Source organism: Chiloscyllium plagiosum, unplaced genomic scaffold (genome assembly GCF_037043375.1).
Source record: "Chiloscyllium plagiosum isolate Xiang-an unplaced genomic scaffold, Cpla_swu_hap1 HiC_scaffold_45, whole genome shotgun sequence".
NCBI lineage: Eukaryota > Metazoa > Chordata > Chondrichthyes > Orectolobiformes > Hemiscylliidae > Chiloscyllium > Chiloscyllium plagiosum.
Window position 1 is genome coordinate 1053700 of NW_028270183.1, and position 15642 is coordinate 1069341.

At 41.9% G+C, this 15642-nt stretch overlaps 1 long non-coding RNA gene across 1 annotated transcript in view; it reads left to right on the forward strand.

Annotated features, from left to right (window-relative positions):
* Nucleotides 1-15642, forward strand: part of LOC148136377 (uncharacterized) — a 53322-nt gene that overhangs the window by 19938 nt on the left and 17742 nt on the right. The window contains exon 2 of the long non-coding RNA XR_015754397.1: nt 3180-3296. This is a non-coding gene — a long non-coding RNA (uncharacterized LOC148136377). The remainder of the gene's footprint in view (nt 1-3179; nt 3297-15642) is intronic.

Genomic DNA, 15642 nt, shown 5'->3' on the forward strand with positions numbered 1-15642 from the left:
ACATTTTTCCAGTAAGACCTGAACATCACCTGATACTGTTCTGCTCAATACTTATGATGTGGAGGTGCTGGTGTTGGACTGGGCTGGACAAAGTTAAAAATCGCATGACCTCAGGTTATAGTCCAACAGGTTTATTTTGGAAGTACAAGCTTTCAGAGCACTGCTCCTTCATCAGGTAGCTAGCAGCGCTCCGATAGCTTGTACTTCCTAATAAACTGGTTGGACTCTAACCTGGTGTCGTGTGACTTTTAACAATATTTATGACTCAGCCAACATTATTAAAGCAATTTAGTTGATCTTAGAGTAGGATAAAAGGTTGGCACACCATTAAGGGTTGAAGGGTCTGTACTGTGCTGCACTGTTCTATGTTCTATGTTCAGATTATTTGATCACACCTTATTGCCCTTTGTGGAATCTCACTGTGCAAATTGACTGCTGCGTTTACATCAGTTTCACAATCTGCATTACCCACTGGATGATCACAATTTAACATATTTGAATCCTTCCCTCCAGTTCATTTATACAAAACAGTTATCCCACTATGCTCTTGAGTCAATGAGTTTCCTATGTGTTGTGACTTCTAATGTTTCTTCCACCCCCTTCGCACTTACTTTTTCAATTGTGACTCCCACCCACCCTCCGAGGACCCCTTCTCCCACCTCTAACATACTCCATCCATTTGAACATCCCATCCTGGCGTGTTATCCATCCTCGACCTTTTTATCTCTAACTGTCGCTGTGGCATTGATCACCTCAACCTGTCCATGCCTCTCACCCACTTCAACCTCTCACCCTTGCAAAGCACAGCTCACCACTCCTTCCGCTCCAACCCCAAACTCACCATTAAACCAGCGGAGAACGGGTGGGGAACCTCTACACCGCAAAAGCATGTGCCAACTCACAGATATCTCCTCCTCCCATCACCAAACCATCATCTCCCAGACCAACCACAACCTCATCACCTCAGGGGATCTCCTGTCCACAGCCTCCAACCTCATAGTCCCGAACCCCGCACTGCTCGGTTCTACCTCTTACCCAGAATCCACAAACTTGCCTGCCCTGGTCAACCTATCATCTCTGCCTCTCCTGCCCCACCAAACTTATCTCAACACTGTCCTGCCTTCCATGATCCAGGAACTCCCCACATACACTGGGGACACAATGCATGCCGTCCACCTTCTGCATGACTTTTGTTTCCCCAGGCCCCAATGCCTCATCTTTACCATGGACATCCAGTCCCTATACATGTCCATCCATCATGGTGAAGGCCTCTACGCCTTACATTGCTTCCTCTCCCACGGACCCAACCAGTACCGACACATTCAATCGATAGGCAGAACTGGTCCTCACCCTCAACAACTTCTCCTTCAAATCCTCCCACTTCCTTCAGACCAAAGGGGTAGCCATGGGCACCTGCATGGGCCCCAGCTATGCCTGCTTTTTTGTATTATACATGGAACAGTCCATCGTCCGTAGTTACACTGGCATCATCTCCCACCTTTTCCACTGCTATATTGATGACTGTATTGCCATCTCATGCTCCCACAAAGAGGTTCATCAGCTTCACTAACACCTTCCATCCTGATCTTAAGTTCATCTGGACCATGTCGGACACCTCTCATCCCTTCCTGGACCTCTCCATTTCCATCTCTGGTGACTGATTCAACATGGACTCTATTTCAAACCCATCAACTCCCATACCTACCTGGACTACACCTCCTCCCAATGCTGTCCTGTAAAACTCGTTTCTTATTCTCAATTCCTCTGCCTCGTCATATCTGCTCCCAGGAGGAGCAAATCCACTCCAGGAGATCCCAGATGGCCTCCTACTTCAAGGGCCGCAATTCCCCTCCCACATGGTCAACAATACCCTCCAGTGCATCTCCTCCACTTCCTGTACCTCCACCCTTGAACACCACCCTTCCAACTGCAATAAGGATAGATCCTCCTGCTCCTCACCTTCCACCCCATTAATCTTTGGATACAGCACATTGTCCTCTGCCATTTCCGCCACATACAATCAGACCCAACCACCAGAGATATATTTCTCTCCCCACCCCTATCTGCGTTCCGCAGAGACCATTCCCTCCGTGAGTCCCTTGTTAGATCCATACACCCCACCAACCCACCTTCCAAACCTGCCACCGCAGGAAGTGTAAAACCTGTGCCAACACCACCCCCTCACTTTAGACCAAGGCCCTAAAGGATCTTTTCACATTGGCAGAGATTTTTCTGCACATCCAAACACCTCATCTGCTGTGTCCATTGCTCTCGATGTGATCTCCTCTACATTGGGGAGACAAGACGCTAATTCGTGGAAAGTTTCAGGGAACATCTCTTGGACTCATGCACCAAACAACCCCATCGCCATGTGCCTGACCACATCAACTCCCCCTCCCACTCTGCCAAGAACATGCAAGTCCTGGGCATCCACTGCAAAATCCAAGCCACCTGATGACTGGAGAAGGAACACCTCATCTTCTGCCTTGAGACCCTTTAACCACATGGCATCAACACTGACTTCACTCATTTCCAAATCTCCCCTCCCCCCACCTTTTCCCATATCCAACCCTCCAACTCGGCACCGCCCTCTTGAACTGTCCTACCTGTCTATCTTCCTTCCCATCTATCTACTCCAACTTCCCCACCTGCATCTACATATCGTCTTTCCAGCTACCTTCCCCCCACATGCAACCCCACCCTCCTATTTATCTCTCAGCCCCCATCCTCTCCCCCACATTCCTAATGACGGACTTATGCCCAAAACATTGACTCTCCTGCTCCTCGGATGCTGCCTGACCTGCTGTGATTTTCCAGCATCCCGCTTTTCAACAATACAATACAGTCAGTCCTGCAGAGGTACCTTTACGCCAAACACTTTAAGTATCCATTCCAAAATCCTTCCCATATATTGTCAAACTGAATGTAAAAATCCTTCATTTTATTTAGTAACATTTGCTTTTATTAGATCTAGCCAAATGTCACTAGGATTTAGTCACTAAAAGCTTGGACCCAACCACATGAGTAATCAACTTAAAAAATGAAATTGCTGGCAATGTTTCAAACACTTGCTCACTCTGCTTTAATTTCATAATTGCTGATTTGAACTTATAAATCATGGACTTCATTTATTTCTTTGACTTTTGTGTTCTCCTCTTTTCAACTCCCCTTAATGGCAGAACTAAAGGATGTCTTCCTCTATCTGTTGCTGGGAGGCTGCAGCTCGTGCCCTCTTCCAGGACTGCTGAGTGGATCCTCCTGCTAAGGACCTGTGACATTTGTTTGAGCGCATCAAGGTATTTCTGCCCTTCTCAACAGTTACAGTTTGCATGGTTTTGGATAAGAACTACTTCCTTTTGCCAAGGCCTAGATCTGATGGACTAGTATTAGAATTAGGTTTTGAGCTGTAATTTGAGGTCTTGAAAATTTATCAAAAACTCTAATCAATTCATTCCTTCAGATATTCAGATGCATAAGCAAATTGCAAAAGTAAACCATTGGAAAAAAAAAGTTGGATTGTTTGATGTCCAGTTTATATTTGGAAATGTCTAATCAATGCATTAAAATTGATTTCCTCTACCTGATCACTCATGGTTTGTCCAGCTGTGGCTACACAAGGACTAGGATTCACTATTTTTTTCCTCTCAATTGTCCTTGTTCCTGTCATTTTCTCCCTTTCCCTAAAACTGTAATTGTGAAACGTTTCCAGCTTAGCAATCCAATATTACAAATTAGCTTTGAAAGTTGGTTGCTAACTAGATTTAGGGACTCTTGTACTTTCCCTTGCTGCAGTCAGTGACCCTTTCCTGGAGATCCGAGTAACTCTTCTGTTCTAGTGTTGAGAATTCTCTTCTCTTATGCGTAAACCTCAAGCCACTGTGTTCGATCTATACACCTTCTCTGTGCAACTTAACTGTTCCTAAATCAAGATTCATTTGATCTTCTGTGTCTTTCCAGGACATCACTCACATTACATTTCAACATTTCTTCCAGATTAGTATTTGAAACCTATTCTGGACATCATTTAGTCATGATTTTCTGAATTGTTTACCACTTTTTTCCTACTGTTTCCAACCTTGGTATCTTGTGTAATAGTCCTCGACCTTCATCTAACTTCCTCAATAATGAGAGAAAATCTTGCAGATAGCTGATACACATTCAACATGTGTAATTAAATTTGGTATCTATCAGCAAATCTGCTCACATTAGACATTATTTAATGGAGATGGTTGGGGTTTATCATCTCCCAGCTAGAAAGCCAGTGAGAGCCTTTAGTAGCCTCTTCACTGTATTAAAGTGTCAATGGGTCAGGCACCCAACTGGGCAGTGCCGGTCCTTCCCTGTAGAAGGACCCTGGGGCAGAAGCCTACTCCTTGGCGAGAGATATTAGTCAGTGAGAAGCCAGCAACTGTTTACTGTTTTGCAATACCACTGGAAGTGCAGTGGCTGCTGGTAGCACGATATTTATCCAAAACCTAAATTTGCAATGATTCCAGGTGTGTGATGCGACAGAGATGTCATGGGGGAGAGAGGAAGGACATCTGAGGGGAGGGAATGTATCAAGAAGAGCAGGGAAGTGGTTTCAGTGGGTCCTCCCCCTTACTAATGACAGGTCCTTTAATGAGAGACCACACACTGTACCAGATGTCCACAAAAAATGCACCATTGTTTTCTTTAAAGGCTGTTCGCCTAGTGAGTCTCCTACTTGTAGCTGAACGAATGCCATTGGTTGAGGTACGAGAATCTTAAGTGGACATTAATTGGTAGCAATGTGGGAGAGACATCTGTTAGCCTTCCTGATATGGATTTGATCAGGCTGTGGGGGATAGGTGGCAGAGATCCCACCTGACACCCTCCTGCCTGACTAAATATCCTCTACCACCAAACCCGCCACCTAGGAGGGCATAAAATTCCACTACTGTCTTACTGTAGCTTAGTGATATTTATGATAGGACCTGGGAACCTTTACTGCCCACCTCCCATCAGTTGAGATTCTCAGCAAAATGAGACTGTTTGTGTCTGTGGATTTCATTGTTTGGCTGATTGTAACATGTTTCAGAATTGGCATCAAGCACTATGTTCTGTTATTAAACAAAAACCCATATTCCATAATTTGCACATCAGTCTCCAGTAATTGGAGTTCCTCAATCTAAGAGATACATCTTTCAGCTGTTTGCATCTGTGTTTTAATGTCAAGAATCAATTCAATTAAGTATTTTCAGCCTTTAACTTAGACAAATATATTGCAACTTTCTGGATTTGATTTGTGAAAATGTAGTTATGCTATTCCGGATGTACAGTTGTGGCAGTTGTTCACTATCTTTTTTTAAATTCATTTGTGGGATGAGAGCATTGCTGGTCAGGCCAACATTTATTGCACATCACCAATGGTCCAGAGGGCAGTTAAGAGTCAACCACCATTGGTGTGGGTCTTGAGTCACATGTAGGCTAGACCAAGTAAGAGTGGCAGTTTCCTTCCTTAAAGGTCATTAGTGAACCCAAAAGGTTTTTCCTCACAGTCAGCAAGGTTTTTTGGCCATTAGAACTCTTAATTCCAGATTTTTAAAAATTGAATTCATATTCCACCATCTGCCATGGCAGGATTCCAACCTGGGCCCCCACAACATTACCTGAGGTCTCTGGATTAACAGTCCAGCGATAATACCACCAGGCCGTTGCCCTCTGGTATTAGCAGTGTGCCATGTTAAGTTTGGCAGCACAAGCAAGGCTTATTTTCTGTAATGACATTTGACATTACAGATAAATAAATGAGCTGTGCAAATTAGAAGATTCGATGTTTGATTATCAATCTGTGTGAATTTATCCTGATCTCAGTCAGGGGGACTCTAGTTGGCATCAGTCCATCAGAAATGGAGATAATCAATTTCAAAAGTGTTCACAGCCTTTATGTATAAGAGATCCATGCCAGTGCATCACATGAGTCTTCTCCCATCACTTCATCCAAACGTACCAATAGATACTTCAAAGCTGAAAGGTTCATTTCCAGACGTTTCGTTACCTTACTAGGTAACTACTACTTTATATGTTTGGGTTTCTTTCTATAAATAGAAAGCAGGAATTTTCAGCATTGCTTCGCATGAGGTCCACTGAAGATGTTAATTAATAAGGTAATGAAATGTCAAGAAATGAATCTTTCAGCTCAGCGAGCAAATCTACATCCAAAACCTCAATCTGAGTCACAAATCTTCTCAAAACTCGCTAAGATACTTCAAATTCAATTCTCTCTTATATATTTATCCAACTTCCCCTTGAATAAATTTAAGATGTTCAAATTAGCTAGCCCTTATGATAGCGAGTTCACACCACTGTCCACAACTATAAAGGTCTCCTGAATTCAGTATTGAGTTCATTAGTGACTTAATTAATTTCTAGTTTGCATTTAAGAAATCTGAAGACAAGTGCACAATGGATGCTAAGTGAGTTAGTAATTGAGCCATCATAAGTGTGTATTCAGGATATCGTATTTTGTGCATTTACCATCAGATTTATGAATTTACTGTATTTCCTTTAGATTTTACTGTTGTAATTAACCACACCCAATGGTTTTCAACAATGGTAGCAGTGTTTTTCTTTTTATTTGTTCATTTCCAGGGCAGCACGGTCGCTCAGTGGTTAGCACTGCTGCCTCACAGCACCAGGGACCCGGGTTTGATTCCAGCCTTGGATGACTGTCTATGTGCAGTTTGCACATTCTCCCGTGTCTGCGTGAGTTTCCTCCTGGTGCTCTGGTTTCCTCCCACAGTCCAAAGATGTGCAATTTAGGTGAATTGGCCATGGTAAATCACCCATAGTGTTCAGGGATGTGTAGGTTAGGTGCATTGGTCATGGGAACTGTTGAGTATTAGGGTAGGGGAATGGGTCTGGGTGGGATAGTCTTCGGAGGGTTGATGTGGACTTGTTGGGTCAAGTATTCTGTTCCATATTGTAGGGATTCTATGATTTCTTCTATGATTTGTGGGATGTAGGCCTATACGAATGGCCAGTATTTATTGCCCATCCCTAAGTGCAGTTGAGAAAGTGGTGATGAGCTGCCTTCTTAAACGGCTGCATCCCACCTGCTGTGGATTGGATCACAATGTCTTAGGGAGGAAATTCCAGTGTAGTTCATACTGTCTTTTTAGACTTAGGACTTGAAATTTATTACTACTGGTTGGAGTGTGGTTCTTGGAAATGTGATACTATTTGAAGAGTGTTCTCGAGGAAGATTTGAAAAATCTCTAATGCCTGTGAAGTTGTTCCCCGGCATAAGTCAATGCTTTCAGAAGAGGAGGCTAGTAAAAAGGAAATGAGGCTGCAGCCTCACACATACCAATTCACACTTCAGCTGGACACCTTTAGATTTATTATGATTCAATTTAAATGTGTTTTAATTAAATAAGACATACTGCACAACAAAAGCAATTTTATAAGTATAGATTACAAAGAAATTTACAAGGATGTTGCCAGGACTCAATGGTCTATGTTATGGAGAGAGGTTGGACAAGCCAGGACTTCTTTCTTTAGAGTGTAGGAGACTGAGGGGGACCTTATAGAGATGTATAAGATTATGAGAGGCATGGATAGGGTGAATGCAGTCAGTCTTTTTCCCAGGGTTGGGAAATCGAGGATTAGAGGGCATCAGCTTAAGGTTAGAGTGGAAAGAATAGAGGGGCAATTGTTTTACACAGAGGGTGGTATGCATATGGAATGAGCTGCCAGTGGAAGTGGTTGAAGCGGGTACATTAACAACATTTAAAAGGCATTTGGACAAATACATGGATAGGAAAGGTTTAGAAGGATATTGGCCAAGTGCAGGGAAATGGAGTTAGCGTGGATGGGCCTTTTGGTCAAGAGCCTGTCTCTGTGCTGGAGGACTCTGACTATGAGATTAGAAGGTTCAGATAGTAATAAATATATTATTGAAAATGAAGTGTTGAAATATATTAATTCAGTGTATATGAAAGTAAGGACTTTAATTTCTATAAACTCAAAAATTAAACAGTGTGAATAATAGAATGTGCATGTTTACTTGTTTATACAAATATTTTCACTGATTTAACAGTGGTGTTAATGCTTTTAAAATGATCAAAGTCGCACCTCTAAAAATAACAGGATGCAGGATTCCTAAGCCTTTGAGACGTACAAAAAATCTTGCTGTCACCAAAGTGCTGACTTTAATTTTAGCTTTTCAGCAATTTTTTAGTCTTACAGGTGCTGATCGAGGGTAAATTCAGCAATCCTGCACTCCTAGTGGTGAGCCACACTTGCAGAGAGCGTGTTCTGCAGTGTTGTCAGCCTACCTCCAACTCATTGTTCCTTTCTCTTGGTAAAGGAATAGCTGCATTTAACCTCGGTTAAATTAATCAGTCAGTCTGAAAAATCAGTACTCCAGGTAATGATTATTTAGATTATTAACAGCATCAAGGAATAGAGAAAGAAAAAGTAATTCTGGATATTTCTGAACCTGTGACTGTAATAGACATAGTGTCTTGATTAATATGGTCACTTCCTTTGTGAAGCTAAGCAGGTACATTTGTTGTTAAGCTGTTTCTCCCCCTTTGCTACCCCTCTTTAATGGGAGTTGCATGTAACTTGAAAAGGAGTATTGACTGTACAACACTCCATATAGACAGTGTAGCTATTTATTCGTCAGAATGCTGTGTACAGTTCTTGTCATCCTGCTGTATGAAGAATGTTATAAAACTGGAAAGGGTGCAAAAAAGATTTATAAAGATGTTACTGAGACTGGAGGGTTTGAGTTATAAGGAGAGGCTGAGTAGGCTGGGGCTTCTTTCCCTGGAGTGAAGAAGGCTGAGGGGTGACCTTATAGAGGTTTATAAAATCATGAGGGGCACAATTAAGGTGAACAACAAAGGTCTTTTTCCAAGAGTAGGGGAGTCCAAAGCTAGAGGACATAGGTTTGAGGTGAGAGGGGAAAGGTTTAAAAGGGACCTGAGGGGCTGCATTTTCACCCAGAGGGTGATTCATATGTGGAATGAACTGCCAGAGGAAGTTGTAAATGCAGGTACAGTTACAACATTTAAAAGATGTTTGAACAAGTACATGGATAGGAAAGCTTTAGGGGGATATGGTCCAAACACAGGCAAGTGGGACTAGTTTAGTTTGGGAAACTTGTTCAGCATGGACGAGTTGGACCGAAGGATCTGTTTCTGTGCTCTTTGACTCTATTTGGACCAACCTATGTTGGTATTTATTCTTCACTTGAACCTCTTCCCATTTTTCTACACTAAAGTCTACCATTGAAACTATTAATTATCTTCTCTCTTAAATTATGGCCTGGCTTCCCTTTAAATGCATTTACATGAGTTCATTTCAACTACTCACCATGTGCTGAATATCAGGATCTCACCTTTCTGTGGGTTACAAAACTTTTTTCTGTATACGCTGAATTTCTGGGTGAATATTTTATATTGATAATCTCTTGTTATGATCAAGAGGAAATTCTCTTTTTTTTTTAACAGAGAAAAATGGAGTAGAGAATGTTCATGCAGTATGTCATATATGGATTTTCAAAAGGCCATTGATGAGGTGCCCTATAATAGACAAACATAAAGATGAGATAATGGGGAATTACGATGCCAATTTTACATTTCATGGAAATTGACTGTTTAAACATAATGTAAGATTCTTTTTCTAACCTTAGAGAGGGATAAACAACTTTTCAATCACTTTAAGGAGAGCTCTGAGCTGAGATGTTACCTTTTGTTATAAAACCTTAAGTTATCTCGAGAAGGTGACTTAAATGAAGCTCTGGAATTTACATATTAATGAACCAAAACCTGCAACCCATTCTAAAAGATGAAAGATTTAAACAACAATCCAGGTTTGTTCTATATATCATTCCAGTTGCATGACATGGTAATCTTTCACTATAAATTCTGTGTCTTATGATCTTATGCTCCACAACCAATTGATGAAGGAGTAGCGCTCCAAGTGTTAGTGCTTCCAAATAAACCTATTGGACTATAACCTGGTGTTCTGTCATTTTTAACTTTGTCCACCCCAGTCCGACACTGACTCCTCCACATCATGGAGGAATATGGGCCAAACACAGTCAGGTGGGATGAGTTTGGTTTAGGATTATGGTCGGCATGGACTGGGTGGACTGAAGGGTCAGTTTCCATGCTCTAAGTCTCTATGACTCTATAACTAATAATCAACATGCCATTTTCCAGTTTATATTCCCAAATAAAATAGATACAGAGCCTACGCTTGGACCATTGCTCTATATCTCAGCGTGTTGAAAAAGGTAGCTATAGAGACAATAGATGCGTTGGTGGTAATCTTTTATTGCCTTGCAGGCAGATTTATGAGTGGTTTTGGAGAAATTTACATTAGATGGGGAAGACAAATTAGGAATGGTAACCTCTGGTTTGACAAACCTACAGGATTATTTTAAAGAGAAGAGGGACAGTGTGTGTGGTGTATTTGAATATTCAGAATACTTTAGATAAGGTACCAAAAGAAGGTTAGTAAAATTAGAATACATGGGATTGGTGTAATATACGGGTATGAATTGAAAATTGGTCAACACACAATGGGAATAAACAGGCAGGTGGTTACTCGTGGAACACTGCAAGGATCAGTGTTGGGGACACAGCTGTTCACAAACTATGTCATTGATTTGGATGTGGAAACCACATATATTATTGCCAGATTTTCAGACAACACAAAAATAGGTGGGAATGTGAGTTGTGAGACAATCCAAGTACACTTCAAGGCAGCTTTGAGAGGCCAAGAGTATGGAAAAGAACATGGCTGGTGGATTACGATGTGAAGAAGTTAAAAGTTGGGAGTTGGTGAGAGGTTGGGAAGTGATGCTGTCCAAAGAGATCTGGGCGTTCTTGTTCATGAGTCACAAAAAGCTTTCACAAAAAGCAAGTACAGCAAGCAATCAGGCAGGCAAATGTAAGTTGGTCTTCATTGCAAGCATATTTGAGTACAGGAATAAAGATGACATACTGCAATTGTATGGAGTCTTTATGAAACTGCACATGGAATATTGTGTACAATTTTAGTCTCCCTATCTAAGGAAGATATATTTGCCATAGAGAGAATGCAATGGATGTTCAGTAAATTAAACCATGGGATGGCAGGATTGTATTTCGTGGACGGATTGAAAAAACTGGTTTTGTAATCTTTAGAGCCTTGAAGATTGAGAGATATATATTTGAAACTTAGAAAATTCTTACAGGGATGGATATGGAAAAGATATTTCCCTGACTGATTGTGGAGGGAGAGGGGGAAGGTTTTGCAATAAAGGGTAGGTCATTTAAGATTGTGATTAGGTGAAGTTTTTTCACGCAGGGTGTTGAATATTTGGAATTCTGTATTGCAGAGAGCTGTGGAAGTTCAAACATTGAACAAGTTCAAATCAGAAATTGTTATTGGATGCTAATGACACTAAGGGATGTGGGAATAGCACAGGAAAATAGCATTGAGGCAAATAACTAATCATGATCTAGTTCAATGGGGTAGCTGGCTGGATGGGCTGAATGGCCTACTTCTTATACTATGTTTCCAGAATGGATTTCTGGCTGTCTTTGAGACAAAAAGCATAGAGGGGAGTAAAGTGTAGTTATTCAGTGGCAGAGAGTGGGAGGTGATGTTCCATAAGTATCAGTACTTGGACAACTGCCTTTCACAATTTAAATTCAGGATTTGGACTTTGGAATCAGAGGCACAATTTCTAAATTTGCAAATGACATCAAATTAGGAACATAGTCAACTCTGGGGAGAACTTAACTAAAACTATAGAAGAGCATTAAAGACTTGTCAATGGACAAACAATTGGCAAATGAAGTTCCATACAAGTGAATGTAAGGTAGTACATTTTGGTAAGAAGAATAAGAAATCACTTTTACTTGGATAATACAGGTCTGTCGAGGAGGAGACCAAAGGGAATTTGGTATCTAAATGTATCAATCCTAAAAGATGTGCCACAGGTAGGCAAAACATGAAGTAAAGCAAGCTCTGGGCTTTATTGCTAAAGGGAGTGTTAAAAAGGAGGCAAGTTCAACTAAAATAGCATTGATCCTTGATTTGTCACACCTTTAGAATACCACGTGCAGTTCTGGTTACCATGCAATAACGTTATAACTGGGCTGGGAGGACAGATGTACTAACATCAGGGTATTTGAAGCAGCCAATAGCACCAGCATTGAGGCCATCATCATCCAAAGTCAACTCTGGTTGCCTCGCCATTTGCTTCAGATGCCTGAGTTCACGCTGTCAAAGCAAGTCATCTTAATAGAGTTCAAGGAAGGCACTCGAACAAGAAGAAAGCTTCCCTTAAGAAATATAACATAGACATCAATGCATGGAAGACCTTCACATAGAAGAAACTGATTTGAAGGAAGATCCCATATGAAGGCACAGAATTCTTTGAAAACACACATTGATTGGAGGATATATGGAAAAGGAACCGAAGAAAAGAAAGTCAGCGATCTTAAGCCCAAGGATCATTTCCATCTCCCGGAAAGACATGCCAAATATGTGGATGGAGATGTGGCTCTTGAATCAGATTCATCAGCCACAAAATGACCCACAGAATCCATGATCAGTGACATGGAATTTCCTTGGTGGACAATGGTACTTATTAACTAGAGAATGCCAACAACAATAAAAATGTAATAGAATCAGTGGAGATTTCCAAGATGATCCCTGAAGTACTTGTATAAAGATGTCAGGAAAGGATTGACAGTTTTGGTCTCTTTTCTCTGGAATAAAGAAGGCTGAAAGGTGAGCTAACAGACGTTTTCACAATTAAGAAAGGTTTCGATGTTGAAAGATGGAGAAGAGATTCCCAATGCAAGGGAGAATCAAAGTTTTCTTGTAAGGCATAGAGGGATACATCTTTGCCTGGCCACAAGGCCAGAAACAAAAAAAAATTAACTTTACTTTCAGGCCTATTTTCTTCCCAGATTTGCTCCCATTGCAAGTCTTGGGTTAAACTAGCAGTCAAGTCTCATTGACATCATTGGAGCTTGGATATTTGAAAAATAGGGCCCACTACTTGCTGACATCTATGTTTCTCACCTGATCAAAAGAAAAGGTTAACATTTCAACCGGCTGGAACATAGCAGCATCGAAGAGGGCATTATTGCTGTGAAAGATTTAGCTGGCTGCGAGCATTCTCTCATTTATTACGACAGGCTTAAATGTTAAACATTTCACCTGTTTTCATTTATTAAATCATTCACAAGAAATCAAATCTTTCAATAAATGTTAAGAACATCAACTCAAATGGTGTCTTTCCTGTCAAGCACCAGACATAACTTAGGAGCACCAGTACTTGTTACATGATGTTAAGCAGATAGAATCATAGAGATGTACAGCATGGAAACAGACCCTCCGGTCCAACCCGTCCATGCCGACCAGATATCCCAACCCAATCTCATCCCACCTGCCAGCACCCGGCCCATATCCCTCCAAACCCTTCCTATTCATATACCCATCCAAATACCTCTTAAATGTTGCAATTGTACCAGCCTCCACCACTTCCTCTGGCAGCTCATTCCATACACGTACCACCCTCTGCGTGAAAAAGTTGCCCCTTAGGTCTCATTTATATCTTTCCCCTCTCACTCTAAACCCATGCCCTCAAGTTCTGGACTCCCCCACCCCAGGAAAAAGACTTTGTCTATTTACCCTAACCATGCCCCTCATAATTTTGTAAACCTCTATAAAGTCACCCCTCAGCCTCCGACGCTACAGGGAAAAAGCCCCAGCCTATTCAGCCTCTCCATATAGCTCAAATCCTCCAACCCTGGCAACATCCTTGTAAATCTTTTCTGAACCCTATCAAGTTTCACAACATCTTTCCGACAGGAATGAGACTAGAATTGCACGCAATATTGCAACAGTGGCCTAACCAATGTCCTGTTCAGCTGCAACTTGACCTCCCAATTCCTGTACTCAATGATCTGACCAATAAAAGAAAGCATACCAAATGCCTTCTTCACTAAATTAATTAATTAATTGGTTGGCTGGGTAGACCTAAAGAGAGAATATAGGCTCTTATGGTGCAGTGGGAGTGTCCCTACCTCTGAGCCAGGAGACTTGGGTTCAAGTTCCACCTACTCCTTGGAAACTAATGAAGTCAGTGTTGATGCTGTGTGGTTGAAGGGTCCCGAAACGAAAGATGATGCGTTCTTCCTCCTGTCATCAGGTAGCTTGGATTTTATGATTGAGGAGGCCCAGGACTTGCATGTCCTTGGTGGAGTGGGAGGGGGAGTTGAAGTGGTTGGCAGTGGGAGGGGGAGTTGAAGTAGTGTTGCAGAGAGAAAATACTTGATCTCCTACTCATCAATTTGCTTGTTTCAGGTATATTTATCCATGATAGTAGTATTGGTCGAAGTGACCATGCACAGTCCCTGTAAGACTATAAGATATAGCAGCAGAAAAACATTTTTACTGTACTAAGGTACATGTGGCAACAATAAATCAAGCCAAATTAGGCCATTCGGCCCATCGAGTCTGCTGCACCATTTAATCATGGCTGATATCTTTCTCAATCCCATTCTCCTGCCTTCTCCCCAAAACTTTGATCCCCTTATCAATCAAGAATCTATCTATCTCTTTCTTAAATACACTCAATGGCATGGCCTCCACAGCCATCTGTGGCAATGAGTTCCACGGATTCACCAACCTCAGGTTAAAGAAATTCCTGCTAATCTGAGTTTTAAAGGGTCATCCCTTCATTCTGAGGCTATGCCCTTGGGTCCGGATCTCTCCTATTAGTGGAAACCTCTTCTCTATAACCACTCTATCCAGGCCTCTCAGCAGTCTGTAAATTTCAGTGAGAACACCCCTCAGTGTTCTAAATTCCACAGACTACAGACCCAAAGTCTCAACTGCTCCTCATATGGACAAGCCTTACATTCCTGGGATCATTCTTGTGGAAAAGAAATCCCATTTTCACCTTGAAGACTAACACCCTGTTGGGTTGTTTTGTGCATATATCATGATAAATTGGATCAATTCTGAAAGATCTAGTAATTAAATTGATGTGGTGTTTCAGCAGCACCAAAGTTGTATTCCACCACAATCTGTAATTTTGTGATACAGCATACCCCTCAGTTTACTATCAAGCCACTCTGGTACAATTGGAAATACAAGAGGGCATGCCACAAGGATAAGGAGGTGACTTACTCACCACAGAATAACTAGTTGCCCCAGCAACCCGACATGCACCTGTTCCCTCCATCACGACAGATCAGTCTTCCTGGGACTCAACTCAAAGAAAGTGACGGCCTGGATGGAGTCCCCAGCCATGCACTTAGATCCTGTGTGAACCAGCTGGCAGAGGTATTCTTCAACCTCTCCCTCCTACAAGCCAAAATCCCCAGTTGCTTCAAGAAGACCACCATCATCCCAGTACCGAAGAAGGCATGTGCAACATGCTTTAATGACTACTGCGTAGTGGCTCTGACCTCCATAATCATGAAGTGCTTCAAAAGGCTGGTCATGGCCTACATCGACTCTAGTCTCCTGGCCTGCCTCGATCCCTTACAGTTCATCTACTGGTGTAACAGGTCTACAGCAGGTGCCATTTCCCTAGCCCTGCACTCATCCCTGAAACATCTGGACAACAAGGACACTTACGTCAGACACTTGCCC